At 47.7% G+C, this 15,630-nt stretch overlaps 1 pseudogene; it reads left to right on the forward strand.

The window, feature by feature from the left end:
• Positions 1–3,613: 3,613 nt before the first annotated feature.
• LOC120041653 lies at positions 3,614–5,158 on the forward strand (annotated as a pseudogene).
• Positions 5,159–15,630: the final 10,472 nt, after the last annotated feature.

A 15,630-nucleotide genomic window follows, 5' to 3' on the forward strand; every position in this document is an offset into this window, starting at 1 on the left:
TTTTATACTGTTTTAGATGGATCCTCTGTTTATCATCTTGTTTTATACTGTTTTAGATGGATCCTCTGTTTATCATCTTGTTTTATACTGTTTTAGATGGATCCTCTGTTTATCATCTTGACCCAAAATAAAATGTAACATTTGACATTGTATTTTCTGTATCTTACTATATTGAAACCCCAAAATAAAACAGTGTTATTGAAAATCTCCCCTACAGCTGTAAACAAAGACTCTAGTATTTCAAAGAGAGTCTTTATCCTCTCACACTCCATAAAATTGTGATCCATCTCCAACATCTGTCTTAATGACAGAAACAAAAGCATTAACTGCAATGATGCCATGTATCACCCTCCATTTACATATTTTTTTTATTTAACCGTTATTTTACCAGGTAAGTTGACTGAGAACACGTTCTCATTTGCAGCAACGACCTGGGGAATAGTTACAGGGGAGAGGAGGGGGATGAATGAGCCAATTGTAAACTGGGGATTATTAGGCGACCGTGATGGTTGAGGGCCAGATTGGGAATTTAGCCAGGACACCGGGGTTAACACCCCTACTCTTACGATAAGTGCCATGGGATCTTTAATGACCTCAGAGAGTCAGGACACCCGTTTAACGTCCCATCCGAAAGACAGCACCCTACACAGAGCAGTGTCCCCAATCACTGCCCTGGGGCATTGGGATCTTTGTTTAGACCAGAGGAAAGAGTGCCTCCTACTGGCCCTCCAACACCACTTCCAGCAGCACCTGGTCTCCCATCCAGGGACTGACCAGGACCAACCCTGCTTAGCTTCAGAAGCAAGCCAGCAGTGGTATACAGGGTGGCATGCTGCTGGCGTATCACCAGTCCAATATCACCAGTCCCCTTTAGTAACGGTGGTTACCTTGTCATCATCACCCTCCATTACATATCACCAGTCCCCTTTAGTAACGGTGGCTTGTACAGTGCTCTCCATGCTGTCTTTACCTTGTCATCATCACCCTCCATTACATATCACCAGTCCCCTTTAGTAACGGTGGCTTGTACAGTGCTCTCCATGCTGTCTTTACCTTGTCATCATCACCCTCCATTACATATCACCAGTCCCCTTTAGTAACGGTGGCTTGTACAGTGCTCTCCATGCTGGCTTTACCTTGTCATCAACACCCTCCATTACATATCACCAGTCCCCTTTATTAACGGTGGCTTGTACAGTGCTCTCCATGCTGGCTTTACCTTGTCATCAACACCCTCCATTACATATCACCAGTCCCCTTCATTAACGGTGGCTTGTACTTGTGTATTGGGTGGAATCCTTAGTCTGTCTGACTCTGGGATATTGGGTGGAATCCTTAGTCTGGGAAATGGAGCGTCTTCATCTTGTCTTTCTGTAGTAACTCTTGAGCAGAATCCTCTCTTCTGCTGACAGAGCCTTCCTGCAACGTCCCAGCAGTTGTTCAACAATCCTTTCTGACCTCAACCCCCAATGTTCAGCCACCCGTCCTCCAGCCATTAACATAACCTTGTATTAGTGTGTTTAGTGAATGTATGTAAATCCCCCATTAACATAACCTTGTATTAGTGTGTTTAGTGAATGTATGTAAATCATCCATTAACATAACCTTGTATTAGTGTGTTTAGTGAATGTATGTAAATCATCCATTAACATAACCTTGTATTAGTGTGTTTAGTGAATGTATGTAAATCCCCCATTAACATAACCTTGTATTAGTGTGTTTAGTGAATGTATGTAAATCATCCATTAACATAACCTTGTATTAGTGTGTTTAGTGAATGTATGTAAATCATAGAGCTCATCTGCATTTCCTGCAGCTCAGGGAAATTCTCAGCAACTAAAGAGTGATCAGATTAACATCCTACATATAAACCTCTCTTCCTCAGGACTCAACCCAGTGTAGGACCCCTGTCTCTCTAACCCACCCGCAGCAATTCTGTCGTCCTGCAGACACTCTCTGGTCCTCATCCCCTGGTCATGTTTTCTCCCAGCAGTCCCTCTCTGGCCCTCATCTCCCGGCCATGTTTTCTCCCATCAGTCCCTCTCTGGTCCTCTAACCCAGCCATGTTTTCTCCCATCAGTCCCTCTCTGGTCCTCTAACCCAGCCATGTTTTCTCCCAGCAGTCCATCTCTGGTCCTCATCTCCTGGTCTTGTATTCTCCAATCAGTCCCTCTCTGGTCCTCCACCCCCAGCCATGTTTTCTCCCATCAGTCCCTCTCTGGTCCTCTAACCCAGCCATGTTTTCTCCCATCAGTCCCTCTCTGGTCCTCTACCCCCAGCCATGTTTTCTCCCAGCAGTCCCTCTCTGGTCCTCTAACCCAGCCATGTTGTCTCCCATCAGTCCCTCTCTGGTCCTCATCTCCTGGTCTTGTTTTCTCCAATCAGTCCCTCTCTGGTCCTCCTCCCCCAGCCATGTTGTCTCCCAGCAGTCCGTCTCTGGTCCTCCTCCCCCAGCCATGTTGTCTCCCAGCAGTCCCTCTCTGGTCCTCCTCCCCCAGCCATGTTGTCTCCCAGCAGTCCGTCTCTGGCCCTCCTCCCCCCAGCCACGTTGTGACTTCTGAAGGTAATTGGTTGCACCAGATCTTATTTAGGGGTTTCAAAGCATATATTTAACCCTCCCGTTGTCCTGGGGTCCCGTTGACCTGGCCCTGATCACAGGGTCCCTGCTGTCCTGGGGTCAAAGTGACCCGGGCCCCACTACCAAAAGATGAATGATAGTTCTTTATTTTGCTGTGTAGCATCTGTGAGAGGGAGACAGCGAGAGCTTGTGCAAACATCTCCCCGCTGTCCTGGTGGCCAGGTTGAACCGGTTCCGCCACATCCACTGTGCTACTATTGTCATGGGTTTAAGTGCTTGCGTACATGTCGGGACTTGTGGGGCCAATGACCAGGGTGATATTATTGAATGTGTGAAAGGCTGAGCCGTCCTACACTGAGCCCCGTGGTACAAGGGCGGAGTAGACGTACAGTCATTCCCATAAGACATGCTCAGTGAACACAATAGCCTCTGTCGCTCAGTGAAGCCAAAGTCATCCTCCAAGGTGTTATCGAACCTGTGATTGGGCGACCTGTTCTACACTGAGCCCAGTCCAGTCCAGTCCCTACATGTCCAGAACCGTGGTCTTCCCCAAGGGGGCTGAAGCCATTACTGAGAGGTTCACTGCAGAGCAGGTCCTAGAACAGCTTTCTTCAAATGTCCAGCAAGACTACTCGGATCCCAAAGAAGAAGAAGAAGAAGAAGAAGAATATGTGTCAGAAGACGAAGACGGGGAGGAATACGACCCCGAGCGGGACTCGTCCTCTTCAGAGGAAGACGAAGACGGGGAGGAATACGACCCCGAGCGGGACTCGTCCTCTTCAGAGGAAGACGAAGACGGGGAGGAATACGACCCCGAGCGGGACTCGTCCTCTTCAGAGGAAGACGAAGACGGGGAGGAATACGACCCCGAGCGGGACTCGTCCTCTTCAGAGAAAGACGAAGACGGGGAGGAATACGACCCCGAGCGGGACTCGTCCTCTTCAGAGGAAGACGAAGACGACCGAAAGAGAGACGTTGCTGTAAAAAAACGGCAGCATCAAATGGTCCTCTGTGGCCAATCACAACCAGGCCAGGATGGCAGAGCTTAGGGGCCCGGGCATGACCCGGGGACACACAACCTACGCCGTGTCCCATGCCCGTGACATGGCGTCGACGTTCTCCCTGTTCATCACACCGGCAATACCAAGAATCATCTTGGACATGACAAATCTGGAGGGGGTTCGAAAAAACGGAGACGGCTGGCAAGCCATGGACGGCACCGACCTGCACGCCTACATAGGACTGCTAATCTTAGCCGGTGTATACAGGTCCCGAGGTGAGGCCGCAGCCAGTAGATGGGATGCCGAGAGCAGAAGGGCCATATTCCGTGCCACCATGCCGCTCAAGCTCTTTCACAACTACTCGAGCCTGCTATGATTCGATGACCGTGAGTCGAGACCCGCAAGACGCGCCACGGACAAACTGGTAGCCAGAAGAGAGGTCTGGGACAGGTGGGTGGAGTGGCTGACAGTCCTCTACAACCCAGGGCCTGACGTGACAGTGGACGAGCAAAGGGTTCTATTCAGAGGTCGTGTGTGTGTGTATATAATAAAGGTAATTTTCCACTACTGACTTGTGTGGCTGTTTCTGTGACACCGATACTAATCGCTACCTATCATCATCATCATCATCATCATCATCATCATCATCATCATCATCATCATCATCATCATCGTGCTAATGTCTTGTTTCGAAAGGTCGCTGTCCTTTCCGGCAGCCCAGCAAGCCAGCGAAATACGGGATCAAATCATGGGTGGCCTGCGACGCCAAATCCAGCTACGCTTGGAATATGCAAGTCTACACAGGGAAAGCGACCAACAGAGGCCCAGAGAAGAACCAGCGGTTGTTGGTTGTCCTGGATCTGACACAGGGACTGAGGCGTCACAATGTCACGTGACAATTTCTTTACGTCTTATGAACTCGGATGGCAGCTCCTCCAGAGGAACATCACCATGGTTGGCACGGTTTGAAAGAATAAGCCTGAGCACCCCCCTGCACTGCTTGCGTCAAGGGACAGAGGGGTCCTCTCATCAAAGTTTACCTTCACGCCCACCACCACTCTAGTTTCCTATCTGCCAAAAAAAACAAGAACGTGCTGCTTCTGAGCTGCACACACAGGCCCAAGTCAGCGATCGCCGAGACAGGAAGCCGGCCCTCATCCTAGACTACAACTGCAACAAGGGCGGCGTGGACAACCTAGACAAGGTGGTCGGCACCTACAGCTGCAGACGGATGACTGCCCGCTGGCCCCTGGTCGTCTTCCACAACATCCTCGACGTGTCCTCCTACAACGCCTTTGTCATGTGGCGAGAGATCAAGCCTGACTGGATGCCTCGCAAGCGGAACAAGAGGAGGGTGTTCCTGGAGCAGCTGGGAAAGGCACTTGTCAAGCCGCTGATCCAAAGAAGGCAGCATCTGCCCCGCACCGAAGCGGCGTCAGCGCTTGTCAAAGTCCTACAGAGTCCTACAGAGTCCTACAGAGTCCTACAGAGTCCTACGGAGTCCTACAGAGTCCTACGGAGTCCTACAGAGTCCTACAGAGTGCTACAGAGTCCTACAGAGGGCTACGGCGGCTCGTGATCAACAACCCGAGGAGCTCGCCGCTGACCCGGCCACCGGGGCAGGAAGAGGGAGAGGTGTCAGCTCTGCCCACCGGGGCAAGGAAGAGGGAGAGGTGTCAGCTCTGCCCACCGGGGCAAGGAAGAGGGAGAGGTGTCAGCTCTGCCCACCGGGGCAAGGAAGAGGGAGAGGTGTCAGCTCTGCCCACCGGGGCAAGGAAGAGGGAGAGGTGTCAGCTCTGCCCACCGGGGCAAGGAAGAGGGAGAGGTGTCAGCTCTGCCCACCGGGGCAAGGAAGAGGGAGAGGTGTCAGCTCTGCCCACCGGGGCAAGTAAGAGGGAGAGGTGTCAGCTCTGCCCACCGGGGCAAGGAAGAGGGAGAGGTGTCAGCTCTGCCCACCGGGGCAAGTAAGAGGGAGAGGTGTCAGCTCTGCCCACCGGGGCAAGTAAGAGGGAGAGGTGTCAGCTCTGCCCACCGGGGCAAGGAAGAGGGAGAGGTGTCAGCTCTGCCCACCGGGGCAAGGAAGAGGGAGAGATGTCAGCTCTGCCCACCGGGGCAAGGAAGAGGGAGAGGTGTCAGCTCTGCCCACCGGGGCAAGGAAGAGGGAGAGGTGTCAGCTCTGCCCACCGGGGCAAGTAAGAGGGAGAGGTGTCAGCTCTGCCCACCGGGGCAAGGAGGAGGGAGAGGTGTCAGCTCTGCCCACCGGGGCAAGTAAGAGGGAGAGGTGTCAGCTCTGCCCACCGGGGCAAGTAAGAGGGAGAGGTGTCAGCTCTGCCCACCGGGGCAAGTAAGAGGGAGAGGTGTCAGCTCTGCCCACCGGGGTAAGGAAGAGGGAGAGGTGTCAGCTCTGCCCACCGGGGCAAGGAAGAGGGAGAGGTGTCAGCTCTGCCCACCGGGGCAAGGAAGAGGGAGAGGTGTCAGCTCTGCCCACCGGGGCAAGGAAGAGGGAGAGGTGTCAGCTCTGCCCACCGAAGAAGGACTCCAAGACACACACGGTGTGCTGCAGGTGTAATAAAAGCATCTGAAAAGGCTGTTCACACGCATACTGTCACACTTGCGCCCATTGGGCCTTTAGCCAATACGGGACAGGGTGATCCGGAGGACGCAGGGTCTAGACACAATACGAGGACGACGGGAGGGATAGCAATCATACCCAACGGCACAATGTCCACAACACAGGGAAGGTAGTGTAGGAGGGGGGCATTTTTTAAATCGATACCCAAACTCACACGGGGCCCAAGGGCACACGGGGGCAGACTGCGCGAACGCACACAGTGGCCCGTGGGTGGAATGCGAAAGCTGTGACAATACATCCATTTATCAGTAGTGTAGCCAACCACGTCTCCATTATCAAACAGTTGCTATTGTATCCAACGTACTACTACAGGGAAGTACCTAAACTACAGGTTGGGTTGTTACAACAGTTTACATGTCTCAAGACTGGGGAAGAGGTATCAGCTATATTCAACATGGCTGTTACGGGTCATCTGTTCATCTTTGTTGCAGCAATGCGTTTGTATCTATGTGTGCATCTGTACGGACAGCACAGTGGCATCAGTGACGGACCTGTGTTTGATGGAGAATACCCGGGTATGGATGGGGGACCTGACCTTGACGGAGAATACCAGGTTATGGATGGGGAACCTGAGTTTGATGGAGTACACGGGTTTGTGAATGGAGGACCTGAGTTTGACAGACCCGGGTTACAAGGGAGATCTAGAGTGTCCCGCTCTATCCAAGGTGGTTCGAGTGACCACTCTATGCCTGACCTCATTGGGGTAGACAAAGGTTATTGCTACGGGGACATTTGTAGGGAATATGACACCTGGAACGTTACTTACCGGGTGACATTGATGAAACCGTACCATGTGTATAAACTTGATGGGAGACTATCAAGTTTATATCACTCTAGTTTGCTACTACGGTAACGGCCTGACGTCTCTGTGTTTTCTGTGGTGTTTAACTGGAAGACAACATCTACTCAGTCTCTAATAGCCAGTGGATCACAATACAAGGCAGGTCTACGGATCTTGTTGACCTGTGCATCTGGCCAATACATGGATGTAAAAACTGATATTTGAAAATAAAAGAAACCATAACCTGACAACAAATGAGATATTGGCAAAACAAACGAACAGTTAAAACTAAGTAAATATAAATAAACATATCTAGTAAACATATCTAGTAACCACCAGCCGTCCCACATCAGCAGCCGTGGTAGATACTACGCAGCAAGGTGGCGTTTGATAACTTGAGGTTTACGATTGGGACAGGTGCTTCTCAGAGATCATAAGTGTACTGTCCCACATCAGCAGCCTTGAAAAGGTAATATTTGCAACCCGACCCATGAACCAGATGGTTGGGGGTGAAGCTCTGGAACATCAACCAGGTGTCAGATACACACTGTGGAGATTAGTAAAGATATAGGTGGAGAGCATATGGAATCACTGTCATATCACTTGGTACATGTGCCATTACAAAGTGCTTGTGGTGTATTCAATGTCCATATCCATATGTGAATAAAGACAATATTGTTCAGAGATGGAATAACCAGTCACATTTATTGAAATAGTACATTACAAAACATTACATGTCAATACATCCATTCCCACAGCAGGACATCGTGACAGCATCCATTTTCAAAGAACACAACCTCTATTGCGCACAGAAAGGAATAAAAGGGGTTGGTATAGTTAGGCCTCCATAGATTGCCACCTAGTCATCTCTCTCCTCGTCATCGGCCATATACTTGAGAGAAAGAGAAATAATCATATTACCAACAGGAAATAGACACAAGCAAAGTGTAATCACAGTATACACTACCATATCAGTATACATTACCATGGCATCGTCTGCATTGTTCAGAGGAGGTAATGCCGGGTGAGGTTGAGGCTGCTCAGGCTGTGCATGGTTGAGGACCTCTGGGTGCACCAGTGGACGCTCTTGTTCCAAGACAGGGTTCCTAGGTGCCTCGTCGTCAGAAGATAGTGTGTAATCGCTCTCCTGAATGTTTATTATGAATGGGATATATATCACATGCACATGGTATACTTTACAACAGTGAATGAAAGGATATCAAACATAGTCAGTCTGAATCAAGCCGAGTACCTACAGAACGGTTCAGGGTGATGATAGATGCCTGTGGAGTGGAGATGAGGGTCAGAATCAGCACAAGTTAAATGACTATGGTTAGCAAGGTCTATGAACAAGTTGTGTATAGCGATATAATCATGTGTGTATCTTGCCGGGCTCAGCTCGCTGTTGTCAGTTTCTACACCACTGTCTTCTGACATCATTACAATTCTGAAATGCACAATGGTTCGAGTTGAGGACATAGAGGTCCATAATTGGCTAGTAAACGTGACAGTTGCAGTAGGTGTCACGGTCAAAGGACATTCCATGGTGGGTTACGGTTAGGCACAGGGGGTGCGACTGTGAAAGGTGTTCATCATCAGCATCATCCTGAGGAGATACTAGCAACAACAGTTACAAACATGAGGCACTTTCCCTGTGGTTATTGACCGTGTGCTGTTTGGGGTATGCTTCCAATTCCCTAGTACTTACAATTGCTGTATCAAAAGAACTATGATAGCAATTACACACATATATGGAAATAGCTACGGGGTTGGACGATGGCCTATGTAAACGGAAGACAATTCGATTCACTCCGTGTCTCTTACCGAAATTAATATGGCAACTGGCCTCTATTGGACAGATAGTGGCTTCCACTGTTAGAATGGCTGGGTGAGAAGTGGTGGGGTTCTGTCTCCGAAGAGCAGCTAATATCATCCCTAAATAGACCCGAAGTTACTGTAGGAGCTATTGCTATCGCGGCCTACTTTGCTACGGGGCGGCAGGGTAGCCTAGTGGTTAGAGCGTTGGACTAGTAACCGAAAGGAAAGGTTGCAAGTTCATATCCCCGAGCTGACAAGGTACAAATCTGTCGTTCTGCCCCTGAACAGGCAGTTAACCCACTAGGCCGTCATTGAAAATAAGAATTTGTTCTTAACTGACTTCTTGAGGATAGGGTGCAGAGTTTTCACTTAGGGAAAAATAGCGTGCGCAATTTCAACTTCGTGCTACTCATCCCCAGAATATAAGATATGCATATTATTAGTAGATTTGGATAGAAAACACTCTGAAGTTTCTAAAACTGTTTGAATCATATCTGTAAGTATAACAGAACTTATATAGCAGTCAAAACCCTGAGGACTAACTTTTTTATTTTTAAGTTCCTGTATGTTCAATGGATTGTGTTGGGCAAACCAGAATTCTAATCAGTATATATGCAGTTTCTACTGCTTCCACTGGATGTCGCCATTGTATGGAAAAAGGTTAAGGTTTTTTCTTAGTGAAGGGAAAAAGTTATTGACCCGGAAGTGGAGTGAGGTCGTGTGTTTATGTTTGAGATTTGAGCAAGACATGAAAAGTTCCGTGAGTTTGTTGATATCCTGTATTGAAAACAGATTGACCTGTCTTCAATTTGATCGATTATTAACGTTTACAATACCTTTCAGCTGTATTACAAAAGTACTTTGAAATGTTTTGGCAAAGTTTAGAGGTAATTTTTTTTAGATATTGTGTCGTGATTTTGCGCAAATTGAACGCTGTTTTTCCTGGTACAACGGCGCCAAATAAATGGACAATTTGGATATATATGGACGGAATTAATCGAACTAAAGGACCATTTGTGATGTTTATGGGACATATTGGAGTGCCAACAAAAGAATCTCTTCAAAGGTAATGCGTGTTTTATATTTTATTTCTGCGTTTTGAGTAGCGCCGGCATGGTTGAAATATGCTTCTCTCTCTTTGTTTACTATGGTGTATCCTCAGATAATAGCATCGTTTGCTTTCGCCGAAAAGCCTTTTTGAAATCTGACATGTTGGCTGGATTCACAACGAGTGTAGCTTTAATTTGGTATCTTATATGTGTAATTTAATAAAGTTTGATTTTATAGATTTTTTTGAATCTGGCGCTCTACATTTTAACAGGCTGTTGGGACGCAAGCGTCCCACCGATCCCAGAGAGGTTAAATAAAGGTAAAATAAAATAAAAAATACTTTGGTGACATGCCCGGAGGTGTGTGTTCAGGTATGGTGAAGAGCCCTGATAATAGCCTCATCCCATTTGCTATATACAGTACGTCACCTGAGGCTATTACAAATGCACGGACTTCGTAGACTGGGACAGAGGTGAACCTGTTGCGATGATAGAGGATGTGATTGAAGCAGTCCCAGAAGGTTACTTGATGGCTAGACCGAGAGAAATACCCGATAAGGTAACCTTTGATAAATGCGGGTTTGTGCTTGTAAAAGATGTAGTAGTCAACAGCGTGATTGACACAGCTATACACTTCAATACCATGGCACGGACTATATGAGCAAGGTTAAAAAGGTGACCTTTGTACCAAGACCCCTTCCTACGCTGCAAGAGATCTGCAGGAGCAGGATGGTGAAAGACGTAGCAGGACCGATCAGGAGAAAATGGGAGATGGAAACTCCACCCCATCTCAACCACTTCATACAGGCCGGTCAATATGCAAAGAGATAGAGGACATGAACATTGAACTCCTGCACATCTAAATGAATATATCAGGCAGTATATGTCTCATTATACTATACCATTATGTATCCTTGGTTTGACATGACAGCAATAAAGTGAATCACCAGTCATTTCAGAGCCTTGTTCTTTTTTATTCACATAGATTACAAAGAGCAGTAACATTGCCACCACACATGTTCCACCCAGAGATTATGGCTGGGCTTTCCACCCAGTACCGCTTCATCCAAGCGTGTCTGGGTTATCCAACAAGAGTCCATTCAGTGGTTTCTAGCCTTTACAGTTGCATCCAAGCAACTGTCTCTATATCCAGCTATTAACAATACATCCCACACAGGTTGTTTAGCAACCCGTTTACCACTTATCACACTGTGGCTGTTGTATCCACACAGGCTTACTGTCTCCACCCGTCAGGTTTATCTACCCTTCGCCCAGTCTTCCAACTCTGGTTGTTTTCCAGCCCTGGGGCAGTCATCCAAGCGTGGCTGTTTCTACAACTCAGGGTGTTTACCCAACCGAGTATTACAGGGAAGCAGGTAAATAGCAAGGTCTGTTCTTCGGATCTTACAACAGTTGGCCTGTCTCAGCACTGGGGAAGAAGTATCAAGTCTATTCGAATATAGGCAACTGGCCTATATTGGAGAGAACATGGCGTTCATTTGTAAAGTCGCTGGGTGAGCACTGGTGCTGGTGGGGCTCCGTTTCGGAGGAAGGAATGATATATTCCCTGAATAGACCGGAGGTAAAGGTTGCAGCTTTTGCCATAGCGGCATAATACCTTGGAGAGGCACCTGGAGGAGTGTGTTCATGTATTTGGAAGACATAGGAATGTGGCATTATCTCATTTGCTATATACGTCTCCGGAGGCAGGTACAGATGCACCAAGTTCCTAGACTGTGAATACAGTCACCCTACGCAAGTGATAGAAGACATGATTGGAAGATTCCCAGGAGGGTACCCGATGGCTAGCCCGAGAGCCATACCTGGTGGTCTGAGGGAGTTCCCTTTCGTAAATGTAGTGGAAGAGATGCATACCATGATACAGTTTCTAAAGAGTGGATGGTGGGGACTGTCTCTTGGTCTGTCCCGAAATATTGGGACCCGAAAGTCATCTGAGCACACTGCTGTGTTAAACACCCTAAACATGCGAAGTGAACACAACAATCCTGCTGCAGCAATATGTTACATGGATGAACGCGGAGCTGGACACCTCTTTGAAATTGTAACAGGGAAAGGAAAGTTATACAGGGTCATGTTCGATAGGTCAGGGTTTTGATGTGGGCCCAAGCTACACTTCTCCTCCATACGAGAGCTGATTGACTTCATGATTGAGGCTTATGATTTAACCTTTGTGCCAAGACCTTCCCCCTAACGTGAGTGGAGACAATGCCAAGGATGGAGTACGATTGAAGGACACAAGGGGGTCAGATGGTCCACACCCTGTCAAAGGTTTCATACCAGGCAGCCCGTGCAGCCAGGCCGAAGCTACGGATATGAATAGTGAACTCTTTTCATAACATAGTCTGTAAACTATTTTACACAATGCCATTACAGCTAGAGTGTAGTTGGCCATGTTATGCCTTGACATTAATAAAACCAAGTGAATGATCAGTAAGAGATGTGTGTTGGTTTTTATTCATAGGAAACATTACTGCATAACATAGTGCTTCTGCACATATCACGCCAGTGTAGTTATCCCATACATGTCACCCCATAGTAAAAGTTATACCAATCCTTTAAGGACATATGATTAGTCAACATAAACTTCAACTGGGTTCTCCTGATCAACTCCTCGGTGCTTAAACAGATTCATATGGCTGCAATCCCGTTAACGGGATCGATATGACAACAGCCAGTGAACGTGCAGGGCGCCATTTTCAAAACATCAAAAATCTCATAATTAAAATTCCTCAAACATACATGTATCTCATACCATTGTAAAGCTATTGTTGTTGTTAATCCCACCACAGTGTCCGATTTCAAATATGCTTTACAGCAAAAGCACCACAAATGATTATGTTAGGTCACCATATACAGTGGGGAGAACAAGTATTTGATACACTGCCGATTTTGCAAGTTTTCCTACTTACAAAGCATGTAGAGGTCTGTAATTTTTATCATAGGTACACTTCAACTGTGAGAGACGGAATCTAAAACAAAAATCCAGAAAATCACATTGTATAATTTTTAAGTAATTAATTTGCATTTTATTGCATGACATAAGTATTTGATCACCTACCAACCAGTAAGAATTCCGGCTCTCACAGACCTGTTAGTTTTTCTTTAAGAAGCCCTCCTGTTCTCCACTCATTACCTGTATTAACTGCACCTGTTTGAACTCGTTACCTGTATAAAAGACACCTGTCCACACACTCAATCAAACAGACGCCAACCTCTCCACAATGGCCAAGACCAGAGAGCTGTGTAAGGACATCAGGGATAAAATTGTAGACCTGCACAAGGCTGGGATGGGCTACAGGACAATAGGCAAGCAGCTTGGTGAGAAGGCAACAACTGTTGGCGCAATTATTAGAAAATGGAAGAAGTTCAAGATGACGGTCAATCACCCTCGGTCTGGGGCTCCATGCAAGATCTCACCTCGTGGGGCATCAATGATCATGAGGAAGGTGAGGGATCAGCCCAGAACTACATGGCAGGACCTGCTCAATGACCTGAAGAGAGCTGGGACCACAGTCTCAAAGAAAACCATTAGTAACACACTACGCCGTCATGGATTAAAATCCTGCAGTGCACGCAAGGACCCCCTGCTCAAGCCAGCGCATGTCCAGGCCCGTCTGAAGTTTGCCAATGACCATCTGGATGATCCAGAGGAGGAATGGGAGAAGGTCATGTGGTCTGATGAGACAAAAATAGAGCTTTTTGGTCTAAACTCCACTCGCCGTGTTTGGAGGAAGAAGAAGGATGAGTACAACCCCAAGAACACCATCCCAACCGTGAAGCATGGAGGTGGAAACATCATTCTTTGGGGATGCTTTTCTGCAAAGGGGACAGGACGACTGCACCGTATTGAGGGGAGGATGGATGGGGCCATGTATCGCGAGATCTTGGCCAACAACCTCCTTCCCTCAGTAAGAACATTGAAGATGGGTCGTGGCTGGGTCTTCCAGCATGACAACAACCCGAAACACACAGCCAGGGCAACTAAGGAGTGGCTCCGTAAGAAACATCTCAAGGTCCTGGAGTGGCCTAGCCAGTCTCCAGACCTGAACCCAATAGAAAATCTTTGGAGGGAGCTGAAAGTCCGTATTGCCCAGCGCCAGCACCGAAACCTGAAGGATCTGGAGAAGGTCTGTATGGAGGAGTGGGCCAAAATCCCTGCTGCAGTGTGTGCAAACCTGGTCAAGAACTACAGGAAACGTTTGATCTGTGTATTTGCAAACAGAGGTTTCTATACCAAATATTAAGATCTGCTTTTCTGATGTATCAAATACTTATGTCATGCAATAAAATGCAAATTAATTACTTAAAAATTATACAATGTGATTTTCTGGATTTTTGTTTTAGATTCCGTCTCTCACAGTTGAAGTGTACCTATGATAAAAATTACAGACCTCTACATGCGTTGTAAGTAGGAAAACCTGCAAAATCGGCAGTGTATCAAATACTTGTTCTCCCCACTGTATAGCCACAGAAAAACACAGCCATCTGAGACAACTCCTCTTTGCTTGGTAACACAGTACCCGAGTCTTGTGATTCAATCAGGGCCAGAGACAGTTCGTCCCACAGCTCCAGACAGAATTTGAAAGCGTCGCCGCGATCCGAACTCCTTGTCTTAGACGTCAACATCTTGACTAGTTTCATCTGTAGTTGTGGTGTAGCCCCACCATCTCTCTGTTTAGAATGGCATATTGTGTTAAGACACTCGAGGTAAGCCTGCAACAGGATGGATTTTGCATAGCGACGGGACCACACGGCTCCGGCATCGTCTACCCCTGCCCCGCAAACCCATTTGAGCCGGTTCTTCTCAAACGTCTTCCCCGACGAGGTGTTGAAGGTGCACGCAGAACACCTAGGGCACTTCTTGGCGTTACAGAACATTCCTAAGATAAACGGGGAGTTAGAATCAACCCTGTTTCTGAGCCTGTGCAAATTGTTCACTCGGGACAAGGTCCTCTCCCTGTACGAGAACACCCTGACTGACGAGGGTGTGCGTGACAACGTTCTTAGTATAGCCTCTGAAGACAAGGGTGGGGCTGACGCCTACCCAAGTGTTTTCGTCAACTTCCACAAGACCATGGTAGTCCTGTGCCTGATTCAGTTACTTGCTATATTCGTGAGCAGCTGCATGGAGGACAAGGACCTTGCTACCATAATGAGTGTTGCTTCGGCCACCTTCCTGGAGGTGAACTATTGCGACCCCTTGTGCGCTGCAACTCTGGTGAAGCCCATGTTCATTCCCTACTATGATCAGCAAGGGGGTAAAAAAAACACAGAAAAGGTGAGACGGAGGGAGTGCAAGAGGACAACCCTGAGGCGAGATTGAAATATTACAGGCTGTTCACCTACGAACTGGACACTACAGGTTCTGACGTGTCCTGCGACATGGATATTATTATTCGCTGGACCGATCACAGTCTACTGCAACGTATGCAGGGGTGCAAGATCGTAGAAAGGCAGAGCAAGAAGTTCTGGTTCGTGGCTCCTCAGATGGCGACAGGATGGTGATGGTTAAGAATAGTAGCCTGAAACTGATGGGAGGACAGACAGGCAACAAGGCCCTGCTCCTACCTGATGTCAGATAACATAATAGCTTACATGCAGTGCGCCGTATTTGATTACCAACATGCTTCCCTGTCACACTAACAGCGACTTCACTGAGACTGTAATGACCACCATCAAGAGTTCCATGACCAACTTCACAGAAGTGGTGCGTCACCAGAGCGCAAACCTGATGGCAGAGCTGAGTAAAA

The sequence above is a fragment of the Salvelinus namaycush genome, unplaced genomic scaffold (assembly GCF_016432855.1).
Source record: "Salvelinus namaycush isolate Seneca unplaced genomic scaffold, SaNama_1.0 Scaffold5, whole genome shotgun sequence".
Lineage (NCBI taxonomy): Eukaryota > Metazoa > Chordata > Actinopteri > Salmoniformes > Salmonidae > Salvelinus > Salvelinus namaycush.